The following is a 14,061-nucleotide window of genomic DNA, read 5'->3' on the forward strand; positions in this document are numbered from 1 at the left end:
TTGGAAACCATTGAGGCATCTCTTTATTTTACAAATGAAGAAATTGAGGTCCATAAAGGTACAATGAGTCTTCTAAGGTCATACAGCGAGTAAGCATTTGATGTCCCCTTAAATCTTGTCTTCTGCAGACTAACCATTCCTAGATCCAGTCCTCACATATAGCCTAATCTCCAGGGCTTGCCCTGTTCTCGTCACTCTCCACCAAACATACTTATGTTTATCAAAGTCCTTCCTAAATGACGGCACACAGAATTCAATACAATATTCCATGTGATCTGACATGTCAGAGTACAGGGGATATCAATGTCCTCCATCTGGGCACTCTGCTTTCTTAATGCAATCTAGGATCATGTTAGCTTTCTTGGCTGTCTTGCCTGGATTGCTCCTCTTATTGTTCAGTCATGTCTGACTCTTCTTGACCCTATCTGGGGTTTTCTTGGCAAAGATCCTGGAGTAGTTTGCCATTTCCTTTCCAGAGATTAAGGGACTTGCTCAGGATCACACAGCTAATAAGTATCTGAAGGCTGATTTTGAAATCAGGCCTTCCTGACTTCCAACACTCTATTCACTGCATCATCTAGTTGCCCTTCAGTTACTATTATCTCATGAAAAATGAATGCAACATATCAGTGACATGAAACATCTGATCTCTTTGCCTTTTTCCTATAAATTTATCTTCTTACTCCTGGTTCTTTGCTGAATTCTTTTGGAACCTTAGCCTACTTCAATTGGTGTTATAATTATAATGGACTTTGCTCGAGCCTGCAAGTTCTTTTGAGATACCTCATGACACCATTCTGGAACCCCAACCTTCTGGGATTCTCCTTTGAACCTCAACACTAGGACTGTTTGACTTTCTTTGTATCGCCAGTCCTTAGCACTGTGCTTAGCATAAGGCAGGCACCTAATAAATGTTTATTGCCTGATAACAAAAACAAAAAAAAAAAAAAAAAAAAAAAGAAAGAAAGAAAATGAGTGCAACAGAATAACTAAGACAACAGTAGCAGAACAACACACATCTCTCAGTTAGGGACCTCCATCCCTTCGCGGGATCTTACAAACAGAACTGGAAAAGTCAGAGGGTGGTAGCATTTAGAGTTAGAGTTTAAAAGAACATTTAGCCCAAATACCTCATTTTACAGAAGAGAAAAGTGAGACTCAGAGAGGGGAAAGAAGTCTGTATCCAAAGTTACAAAGACAGCTGGGTGTGATCATTTGTCACACTAATTAGTCATTAGTGTGACTCAAAAAGTCACTTAACCCTGTTTGCCCCAGTTTCCCCACCTGTAAAATGAAATGGAGAAAGAAATAGCAAACTATCGCTGTATCTTTGCCAAGAAAACCCTAAATGGGATCACAAAGAGTCTGACACAACCAAAAAAAAAAAAAAAATCTAAGATCATGCATTAAATAAGCCACAAATTCAGGAATCAAATCTGAGTCTTTTCACTCCAAATCCATTGATCTTTCCCCCTATACCTGACAGCCTCTCTGATCCACCCATTCTCTTGTCTCCACAAAAATGGGAGAATTTGGCTAAAATTAAGGACAGCCCATTTACTACCAGAGAGCACTTAAGATCCAGTTCAATTGATACCATATCCAAGCAGCTGACCGGATCCATCCCGATTTGGAAGTGATCTCCGTGATGTCTACATTTCTCTTGTCATGTTCTAGTTTTTTTTTTTTTTTTTTTTAATGATACAACAAATATTTATTAAGCTTCTAGTCTATTCACAATCCTGTCTGGTGCCATTTTAGATAAGCTATCATTCCTGTTCTCATGGAACTCAAAGTCTAGTAGACTGGGAAGGGGATAGGAAACCAGAGAGGCAGCTGCGAAGCTAGCTATGCTACACAATGGTGGAGTGAACAGAGCACTATTTTGGGTTCAAATCCTGCCTCTAACAAAAGCTATATCACAGCAGGCAAGTCCCTCAAGTCTCCTTGATCCTCAGTTTCATCATCTAAAAATAAGAATAAAAATATCTATAATATCTACCTTGTAAGGGATGTGGGGCTTAAAAAATAATAATAATACAAATAATCAACATTTACATAGTGCCTACTATATGCCAGGGCATGTGATAAGCACTTTACATTTATTATCTCATTTGATCTTCACAACAAACTATGAGATAGGAGCTACTATTATTTTCATTTAACAGATCCTGGGAAATTGAGACCAAGATGAACTGACTAGACCAGAATCACACAGCTAGTAACATGAACTCAGTTCTTCCTGATTCCAGGTCTACCTAACTGTTAAGATATTATGCTTGAGCAAACTTTATGAGGGTTTCATAAATGTCACATATATATATATATATATATATATATATATATTGCCTGATCATTTGATAAATGCAGTTTCAAAACAGTACTTTGTGAGATCCATGTATATATCTTGTTTACTCTACTAGATTGAACTCTCTAAAGACAGAAACCAGATGTCATTTACCCAACTCCTAGAAGAGCACTTCCTTTTCCATAATTGATAGAATTTATTTTACACTTTTTTCTTACATCCAATATATGTATACTTCTTTCTTTTTTTAAAAAAAAAATAGCTTTTAAAAAATTTACACTTTTTAAAAATAAAAAAAAAGTATGAAATGGAGATTCAGATTTTCATGTAGAATTATTTTTTGTGCTCTTCTCTATGCTTGAAAATATCATTTTAAATATTTAAGTTAGAAAAATTAAAATAAGTTAATAAAAATTAAAGATAATAAACCAGTCAAAAGCTTATTAGGAAAAATGAAATAAAAGCCATTTATTCTTCCTGGGCCTCTGTAATATAAGGGAGTTGGAAAAGAGGTCCTTAACCTTTTTTGTGGCATTGGACCTTTTTGCAGTTTGGTGAAGTATATGGACCTTTTCTCAAGATAGTGCTTTTAAATGTATATAGTAAAATATATAGAAGACCAATTATATTAAAACAAAAATATCAAAATATTTGACTTTTTTAAGAAAGCAAATTCATAGACTACAGTTTAAGATACCTCAGTCACCCTAGACTGGAAGGATAAGATCCTTCCAGCTGAAGATTCTCTCTTCTACCTCTCTCCTCTTCCCACCCAAATGCACATACTGAAACAACTTTGATGTTTTATATCCAATATTCTCTCCTAAATTCCTTCCAACTCTAATGTCTTTTGAGTCCCTCTCCCATTCTCAGCACGCCCTGTTCAAGACAAAGGCCAGGGCTACACAGATACTCTTTGCAACCACCCTACCTTGAGTGACAAAGCAGCTGCTCCCGCAAGGGCTCCTCCCTGGCTCAGGACATGGCTGAGACTGAACTTATTTCATTCTGGACAAGAGAGGAAAGGTCGGCTGGCCCAGGAGGAGGTGTTATCACCTTTGGACTCAGCAGGGGCCAGAGGCCACAAGCACTTTTTGGGGTAAGAGGGCAGAATCTTAGCTCTGAACTGGAAGGATCATAATATCATTGCAATTAGAGCTGGAAGTGATCGTAGCTCACAGACTGGAAGAACTAGACAGCAATTGAGAGACTATTTAGTTAGGGTTCCCAACCTAGAGTATGTCTGAGGGATAGGTGTTGGAGAATACAAAAAACTTGATAGGGGAATACAGGAAATTTTTGATAAATAAACATATGATTCTATATATACACGTGTATGTATGTATATACAGATATATGCCCTATATTTGGAATTTTGTTCAATATTCCAAAAAGCAGTTAGTGAAAAAAATTGGAATGGAGAGAAAACAGCGAGGGGGAAGGGTCACCATGTTTTCCCTTTTCGGGAGGAAAAGGATACCTGAAAATGGATGAAGGAAAATTCTTACTGAACAGGACCAAATGAATGAGGTTTGGATACAAAAATCCTTTTCATAATGAGCTAGGAAAAAATCAATAACAACAACAGCATTTAATCTCTGCAATATTTTGAAACTCCAAACTGATTTCCCATCATCAAAATTACGAAATTTTTGATGTATCCTTGGAGAATCATACCCCATATCTTATGAAATGTGCTCAAGGCTTTAATTTCATTGAAAACAACTTAATTCTGTGAATCGGGATTCTCAGTCTTGTTCTCATTCAAAGAGAAGACAGGAAACAAAATGGAGGCTGAACATAATTTGCTGGTATCTCTTTCAAAAGTCACACACAGCTAACATTTATACAGTGTTTAAAGTTTTGGCTGAGTTTCCTACAGATGAGGAAACTGAGATTGCAGGAATTTAAGTGACTTTGCTCAAGGCCATATAGTAAGAATATCTGAGGCAAAATTTAAATTCAGGTCTTCCTAATTTTAAGTCAAGCATCTAACCACTGCACCATGTAGATAATTGAGAATAATATAGAACCTCATTTCACTTATTTTTAAAAACTATTCTAATAAAACATTTTTACAATGTTATGATACCTAAAAAACTTATGTGCCAGTTTTCTTTATGAAAAATCACTCCATTTAGCTTCTAATATGCCTATGTATAAGTTCTAGAATTTATTTCATATTGAATAGAAAACATGTGAAAATTTATTGAAAGCCAAGGAGTATGGAACCAAAAAAGGTTAGGATCATTTTTTCCCAGAGGAAAGTAACTGAGATACAGAGAAGGAACACAGGGATTCAGACACTAATCCCATTGTGTGTCCAGCCCTGCACTAGCTCAAATGTGGAGTTAGGAAAATGGAAACCTGGACTCTTTTTTCTTGATCTAAGCATAGTGTAAGAGACAAGGGATACAAAGGAAACTGTAATAGAAAGAATCAGATATTTTTAAAATGTTAAATAAAAGACTTGCTGGTTTATTCATTGTGAGTGGGACTAAGGGAGAGAACCTAAAATTCAAAAATTTTAAAAAGAAGTGTAAAAACATTTTGTTTCAAATGTAACTGGGGAAAAATATTAGATAAGTAAATTTTTAAAATACTTGTGAGAGAACAGAAGGAAGTTCAGGAGATAGAGACGAGCATGGTAGTTTTATTATATTGTGATAAGTTTAAAATATACTTTAAAAACTCTATGTAATAGAATCCTAATAGATAATTCATAGATAATTCTTTTCTGTTCTCTATATGTTGAAATATTCATGCCTGTAAAGTTCATGATTTTGAAAATATATATATATATATTTAAAAGAAGTAGCAGTGGATTTGGAGTTAGAGGACGCGGTTTGAATTGTGGCCGTACTTCTCGCTGCCGCCTATGTGACCTTAAGTAAGTTATTTAATATTTGGGGGCAATTTCTTCATCCATAAAATAAACGATGTGGTAGGAATAATATCTAAACATTCTTCCTTCCTTACCCATTCCATCCTCACTCCCTTATTATCTATGCAAGTTAGGTTAATTTTTCTTTAAAAGATATTGAGAGCATCTTCAAGGATTCATTAGCTCAGAATGTCTGAAGACTTGGGCCATTGGTATCACTGTACTTGCCACCTGAGTGCAATACAGTCACAAAAAACTGCAGTCAATCTCTCTGATGCTTGGCTGGCAGACCATCATGGGCAACTCGAAACAAAGGGGAGTTCATTCAGCTGAATCCACTCATATTATCCTTGTTGAATAACTGTCCCTTGCTATAGCTAAATAGCTTTCTTTTCATTTACTGTTGAATGACTTGCAGGTGTTTTATTTAATTCCATCATCAAACCTAAATAGACAGGAGACTGAGCTGAGTTGAGTTTAGCTCAAAACAGATTAGCTAATCTTGGATCTCTTCCAGCTCCAAATCTATGATCCTATTAGATGATCTCTGAAGTCTTTAATTCTAATAAGAGAAAAAGACAGCTCTTGGGCAATCAAGTTTTTAGCTGCAGAGTTTCAATAATCACAACTACAAAAGTTCTGAGACAAGAGAGATCCCTGGAAGGCTGAAACAGTCAGAGACAACTTCATGAAAAAAAAAAAAAAAAAGGATGCAATAAGGTTCTAACAGGGAATTAAGAATTGGGAATAGAGTAAGGAAAAGTATTCCCAATTTAGGAAATGGCATAGAATCTTAGGCTTGAAAGAGACCACAAAGGTGATCCAATGCAACCTGTGCTTGAGCAAGAATCCTTCCAAAGGAAAAAAGCAGCCATTCTGCTTTGGAATTTCTCTTTTTCCTTACAAGGAAAATAAATCTATATTCCTTCAACTTGCTCCCATTATTGTTAGATTTTTCCTTATGGCCAAGCACAACAAATCTAATCCTTCTACTAACAAGGTAGCTAGGTGGTGCAGTGGACTAAACACAGGATTTGTGGTCCAGAAAACTAGACTCCAAACCCTACATCATTCACTTACTAGCTGTGTATCCCTGGATATGTCATCTAATCTTTTTCTCAATTTCATCCTCTGTAAAATAGGGATAATGAGAGAAACATAGTTGGGGCAGTTAGAAGATAGGGCACTGGTTATAGAATCAGGAAGACTCATCTTCATAAGTTCAAACCTGTCTTCAAACACTAACTAGCTGGATGACCCTGGGCAAATCACCTAATCTTATTTACCTCAGTTTCCTCATCTGTAAAATGAGTTTGAGAATGAAATGGCAAACCACGCCAGTATCTTTGCTAAGAAAATCTCAAAATGAGATCACAAAGAATCGAACATTGCTGAAACAACTGAACAACAATAACCTTATGAAGTTGTTGATGTCAAATGAGGTAACATATATAAAGTGCTTTGCAAACATTGAAGTGCTATATCATTATATATTATTATTATTACTACATGATAGCCTTTCAAACACTTGAAGACATCCATCATATTCCTCTAATTCTTTCTCTCCCCCAAGCTAAATATTCCCTAGTTCCTTCAACTAATTTTTAAAAATTTTCTTTTCTTTTATTTTCTGTCTACATTCTTTGCCTCCCACTTCTTTCTCCTCCTCCCATTGAGAAAGCAAGAAACATAAACCCCCTGTTACAAATACATATAATCAAACAAACAAATTCCAGCATTAACTTTGGTCCAAAGACCCATGCCCTTGGTATGGTCTTCAATCTCTTTGCCTTTCTGCCCTCCCTCTTTTGGACATTCTGACGTCTTCCCTCAAGTGTGAAGTACACAACTGAATACAAAACTGCTAAGAGATAGAAAATAAGAGAACTGTCATCTCCCTTTTGGGCACATCACGTGTCTCTTAATGCTGCCAGTCCAAGAATAGGTCAGATTTTTTGCTGCTCTTTCAAGTCATTAATTGAATGAAAAGAATTGACTAAGACTTCTAGCCTTCTTTTTCCCTTAAAATAAATTTTATTGACATCTCATTTTTATATCACTGTCATTTAAAGATATACTACTCCTATCTGCCAACCTCCTTCAACCTGGTATAATAACCTTTGTTCCCTTCTAACAACAACAACAACAAATTAAATAGAAAGAAGAAGTGATTGAATCTGAAAGGGCACACAATTCTGATAGATCAGAACTAGATATAACTAGAGTTATCTCTTTGGCTTCCCTGCTTCTAAGAAAGAGATGTCTGTTTCATTATCTGTTCTCCATGATGATTTTTCCCACTTAACTCAAAGCTCTTTTGGGTGCTATTTTTACTTACATGTTGTAGCTGTATTGTTATATTTTAAAATGGTAAGCAGGTTGTTTTCAGAAAAACCTGGAGGGACTTACATGAACTGACACAGAGTGAAGTAAGCAGATGTATTTCTTTTGAATCTGTTTATTTCACTCAATCAGTAATCCCTTGCTTTTTCAAACAAATCGTTCCCTCACTACACCTTCTCTATCTCATTGATCCATCAGCTGATTTTCTGGAAAGCCATGTAGGTATTTGCATTTGTTCTTGTCAGATTTAATTTCATTAGGTTAGATACATTATTCTTACCTGTTGAGATTCCTTTTGAATCCTGAAGCTAAGGAGGCATGGTGGATAGAACACTGGTCCTGAAGTCAGGAAAATCTGAGTTCATAATCTAGCCTTGAACATTTACTAGCTATATAATTCTGAGCAAGTCACTTAAACTCAGTTTGTTCAACTGTAAAATGAGGATAACAAAAACACCTACTTCCCAGGATTCTTGTGAGGATTAAATGAGACACTTAGCATAGCGTCTGACATATAGTAGGTACTTTAAAATGCTTCTTTTTTTCTCTCCATCTCAGCTTTGTATCTTTTGTTAATCTGTTAAATGTAGCCCATGATATCTGTGCCTACAGCCAAGTTATTGGTAAAAAGTGATAAACAACTTGACAGACCTAGAACCCTCTAATGAAAGCCCCCTTTGATCAATGTCAACTGACATAACTATCCCTCTTAGGGTCCAGTTCTCTGTCTGTCCCCGAATCTAGCTAAAGCAAAGGCTAGGAGGCCAGAAGGAGTTTTAACTTCCAAATTCTGTCCCTTCCTGCCTCCCTTCTCCCCTTTCCTGAGATGGCAAGCAGTCTGATATAGATTATACATGTGCAATCAAGTAAAATATTAAAACATTTCTATCTTAGTCATTTTGTGGAAGAAATTTCAAGAAAAAGAGACAGAGAAACAGAGACAGAGACAGACACACACAGAGAGACAGACACAGAGACAGAGACACAAAGACAGAAAGAGACAGAAGAACAGAGACAGAGACAGAAGAGAGAGATAGAGACAGAGATAAAGACAGAGAGACACAGACACAGAGAGAAACAGAGACAGAGACAGAGAAACAGAGAAAAGAAAATGAAAATAGTAGGCTGGGGCTGTAGTCAGACTTTATCAATTCTTTTTTTGGAGGTGGATAGCATATTTCATTGTGAATGCTTTGAAACTGTCCTTTTGTATTGCTGAGAATAGCTAAGTCATTTACAATGGATCATTACATAATATTGCTGTTACAGTGTACAATGTGCTCTTGGTTTTGCTTACTTCAGTCTATATCAACTCATATAAATCTCTCCAGGTTTTTTTCCAAAACCGTCCTGCACCATTTTTTAAAATATCACAATATTATTTCTTTCCAATCATATGCCACAACTTGTTCAGCCATTCTCCAATTGATGAGCAATCTCTCAATTTTTTATTCTCTGACACCACAAAAAGACCTACTATACATATTTTTGTATATATATATATGCATATATATATATTTATATGTCAATTTTTCCTTTTTCTTTGATTTCATTGATATACAGACCCAGTAGTGATATTGCTAGATATGCATTGGGTATGCACAGTTTTATGGCCCTTTGAACACAGTTCCAAATTGCTCTTCAGAATGGTTGATAAGCTCACAAATCTAGCAACAATGCATTGGCGTCCCAGTTTTCCCACTTCTTCTCTTGACGCTTATCAGTTTTCTTTTCTGTCAAATTAGCAATCTGATAAGTATCTACATTTTCAAAGAAACCTTTTAGCTCTAAATCCTATGATAAATACCTATATTTTCAAAGAAATGTTTTAGTCTTAAATCCTATGATCCCATAAATCCCATACTCCCTGTATTCATCTGTGACTTCCCTTTCTCCCAAATGCCATCCTCCTGCACTGAGACTTTTATTGTTGGCAGGAGAGTGAAGGGCAGACTATGTCCCATGTCTTGTGTCTCAGAACAGGAAGAGAACTTGTAGCTGGAACTCATTGTTGAAAAACCTTAGAGGGTAAGGCATTATTGATCCTGCCCCTCCCCTATACCTGTGTAGCTGGGGGCTTCTAAAAGTCCAGTATAGTCACGCCAGATCTAGCTCTGGCAGTAGCTCTGATTAATAAGGATAAATGCTTTCTATTAATATGCACCACCCTAAGGGGCAGGGCTGTTGTTGAAAGGGGAGAGAATGCCATCAGCCCAACCCTGCAACTATTAGTATCCTGAACTCTGTTCCAAACCCACAAAATTGTTGACTCAGGAAAAGTGGAAAGTCCCAAGCATTTCAGAGCAGGCCTCAGCCCTTTTAAGCAAGAATATTATAGCAGACTGGTTTCTCTCTGTCTCTAGTCTCTCCTTTCTCCAATTAATTTAACCCAATCCTTTCTAATAAGCTTTTATTAAGTGCCTACTATGTGTGAGGCATTATGCTAAGCCCTGAAGAACCAGGGACAAGATAAATAGTGTCTGTTGTTAAGGAACTTACATTCTATTGGGGGATGGAATGTGTAAAATATCTATAAATATGAATGAGGAGGAGAGAAGGAGAGGAATTGAGGAGAGAGACAACACTAATGAGAAAAGAGATCAGAAAGGTTTACCAAAGTAGGGGGAAGGGGAGCTGAATCTTGAAGGAGGATAGAGATTCTCAGAGGTGGAAGCAAGCAGAAAATTGAGGTGGCCAGTGGAAAGCTGAATTCCAGGAAAAAGTCATTTTGACTCAAGTCATAGAGGATCTCATGGGGAGCAATATGAAATAGATCTACAAAGGGAGGCTGGAGGTATAAAGTAGAGTTTGAGAAGACGGTTAGTGACAATATGTGATTGTTCAATCATGTCTGATTCTTTTTGACCCCATTTGGGGTTCATACACAAATCAAGACATCACTTATGATATCACTGGTCCTTTTCAAAAATGCAGGATGAATTATTATTCACAAAATTATCACAAGAAGGGATAAGATCAGATCTATGTGTTGGTAAGCTTATTTTGGTTATTCTGTAAAAGAGAAGAAGAGTTTATTAGAGAAAGCCTAAAAGCTGAGAATCCAATTAGCTAGCTATCTGTGTCAATACTCAAACTGAGAGGTAATGAGTGCCTGAGCTGAGGTGGTGACCTATATGAGTATTTAGGAAATAGATGTTAGAGATGTTTTGGAGGCAGAATTGACAAGAGTAGGCAACTGGTTGGATATGGGAGTTTGGTGGTAAAGGTACAGGATAGAAACTGGAAGGAAGGTATTAACTTTAAAGAAAAAGGGAAAAAAAAAAAAAGGGAAGTACTGTATAATGAGGAAGAGGGTATGGAAGAGAATGAATTTCATTTTGGACATATTAAATTTAATGTGCTTCTAGGACATCCAAGTTGGAGATGCTCAATAGGCAATTGATGATGTAGGGGTGGAGCTTAGGAGAAAGACCACATGAAGTTGGAAGTCATCCTTACAGAGATATAAACTGACTACATGGATGGAATCACCAAGATTAGGGATATAGGGAAAGAGCAGAAAAGAGCCCATAATAGCTCCTTGAGCCACAGAAATTAGGAGACCAGACATGAAGTAGATTTGGCAAAGGTAAAGAAATCAGCTGCCAGTACTATCTTTATGAAGCCTAACATGTCAATCTTCACTAGCTTCTTGTTGCTTTTAGGCTGAAATCCAAAGCAAGCTTCACCTTAGGGAAGCTCCCCATCAAACTGCCTCCCCATCAAACATCACCTCACTCTTCTAGTCAACCAGCTCATGCTTCTTCCTCAGGTTTATTCGATTCTTTCTTTAGCCAGACTGACCAAAGTACTGAAGCAGTCTGGCCTGATTAGCAATCAGCAATCTAGAGTTGAGTGCTGATTGGAAAGCAACATTTAACTAGTTGTGGGATTGTGGACAAAAATCATCTTGATTTGAGATGGAGTTTCCTTGACTATTAAATGATGATAATAATTACACATCCTACCTATAAGAGCTAAACTTCAAACCTAAGAAGAAAATGCCTTATTAACCTTAGATTAATATGGAAATGGGATTTATCGCTGTTATTTGTCCTAATTAGTCCCTTCTTCCTGGGATCCTTTCTTACACCCCTCCTTTTCCACTATCTGAATTCTAGTTGTCTTTTAGGCCTAGCTCAGAGGTCATCTCTTGCTAGAAGCCATAGTTTATCCTCATAGCCAGAAAGTAGATCCTCCTTCTAAGATCTTCTAAGACAGAAGAAACCTTCCCTCAGAAACTCAGACTTTGGAGCCTTTATACCTCTCACTAGGAAAAGAGTCTCTTAGGCTCCTATCTCACTCTATCCCATACTGGGTCCTCATATTACTCCTTGGCTCCATCTGGATTCTCCTTGATCTTCTTTGCTAGACTTATGTTTCATTTCCTTACTGTAGAAATAACCTACTGCTCTGTACTGGCCCCTCTCCCAAAACTAATTTATTATGTCCTCATCAGTTTCAAGGTACAATTATAATTTCTCCAAAGATGTCTTAGATCTAAATATTTAGCCCTATTCAACTTCCAAAGCCTTAGGCCCTCATGATTTAGAACTAGATGTTCTGTAGGCACCTCAAATTCAACATATCCAAAATTTCTATTTCATTCCCTAAATCCACCCTTCTTTCTAATTTCTCTCCTTCTCTTGAGCTTCCTTATCCTTTTATTTGCCCAAGTTCACAACCTCAGAATAATCCTCATTTTCTCACTCTCATCACTCATTTTATTCAATCAGTAGCCATATCATGTCATTAGTATTTCCAGAACATCTCTCACTTCCATCTTCTTTTCTCCACTCACACAATTAACTCCTTAAGCTTAGGTTTTCATCACCTCTTCTCTGGACTCTTGCAATAACATCTTTTTTCCTGTCCAATCCATCCTCCAAACAGCTGCCAAATTAATATGTAATATACTTCACAAGCTTTGAAGTGTTATAAAATGTTATATTTTATATATAATATACATAATAATATGTATATAATATTATTAATTTTGTCTCCAAAACTTGGGTCTGGCCATGTCAATTTCCTGCTTAAGAAACACCAGTGGTATTTAATAGTCTCTAGGGTTTAGTTCAAACCACTTTGCTTGACATTTAGATATTTTCCCAATCTTTGGAAAGGCAAGACTGCTTTTCCAGTCTTATTATATATTTATTCACCTTCACACATTCTTCAATTCTGACAAACTTAGCTTGAATTTCCTCACACTTGACATTCCATCTTCCATTTCTGTGTCTTTGGCATCACACACACACACACACACACACACACACACACAGACTTGAGTGTACATTTTATTTCCCTAAAAAAGTGTGACCTCCACTAAAGAAGATATTTTCTTTTTCTCCTTGCAGCCTTGTTGTTTAGTGTAGTGCATGGAATATGAGAGGTGCTTAATTGTTGATTGGTTAACATCTCTGAGCTTTGGGACTATAGTTTAATCTTCCCTGTTTCTCTCATAACGTGACATAATATAGGACTGTACAGCAGTAGGTGCTCAGGAGATACATCTGCTTTCCTGGTAGACATCATGATTTACTGACAGACCAATGGACCAATGGACAGAATGAAGAGAGTTTGATGATTTTCTCTATCTTGGTCATAGCATAGCCTACCCTAGCCCAGGCCCTGCACTGTAGGTGCTCAAGGAAGATTTATGCTTGTCAGACAGACATCATGATATGGTGACAAACTGACAGACTGATGGACTGACTAACATAGTGATGGGCTGATGGATTGAAAATTAATAGATTGATAGATTGATGCTGACAGACTGATGAATTAATCATATGAAAAACAGGAAACTCATGGCACATGGTACAGTACAGTGAAAGAGCAGGAAACTCTTGAAGCAGAGATAGGCAAATGGCCTTGGATCAAGTCTCATCATTAGTGAAGCAGGGGGATCTCTCCCCCATTACTTTCCAAAGGCCTCTCTAGTAATTGTTCTTCTATTTTCCTCCTTCCCCCCTTTTCTAGACTGTGTCTTAGGCCTGCCAGTGACCCTTCCTAGTTTTTCCAGAGTCTCTAGGGAGGTTGGACTAAGTCTAAAGAAGAGGGTCTGAGCTCAGAGTTTCTGAGGAAACTTGTTTGTGGTAGGAGTGGATGGAGAGTGTGGAATTTGTGAGAGGAGTCTGGGAGAGAGGGCATGGGCCTGGGGAGAGAAGGGTTGGTATATGGTAAGATCTAAGACAAAGCTGAGTTGGAGCATAATGTGTGTGTGTGTGTGTGTGTGTGTGTGTGTGTGTGTGTGTAGTTTACCACCAACAAGGGGACTGGGTGGAAATTCCCAATGCTATGTGAACTATTGTGGGCTGGCAGCCAGGCCCACACTGTTGGCCCAGGGGCATAAGATCATAAACCAGTGGCAAGACTTGGCCCTGAGACAGCATTCATCCTGAGTCTCTTCTCCCTGCTTTATCTCTGATTTTGGGGATGAGGTGAGGTTAAAGCTTTGAGGCCTTGAAGGATCCCAGCCCTATTTCTTCTTCCTCCTCTCCATCTCATTCTTCTTTTACCT

Source organism: Sarcophilus harrisii, chromosome 2 (assembly GCF_902635505.1).
Source record: "Sarcophilus harrisii chromosome 2, mSarHar1.11, whole genome shotgun sequence".
In the NCBI taxonomy this organism is placed as follows: Eukaryota; Metazoa; Chordata; class Mammalia; order Dasyuromorphia; family Dasyuridae; genus Sarcophilus; species Sarcophilus harrisii.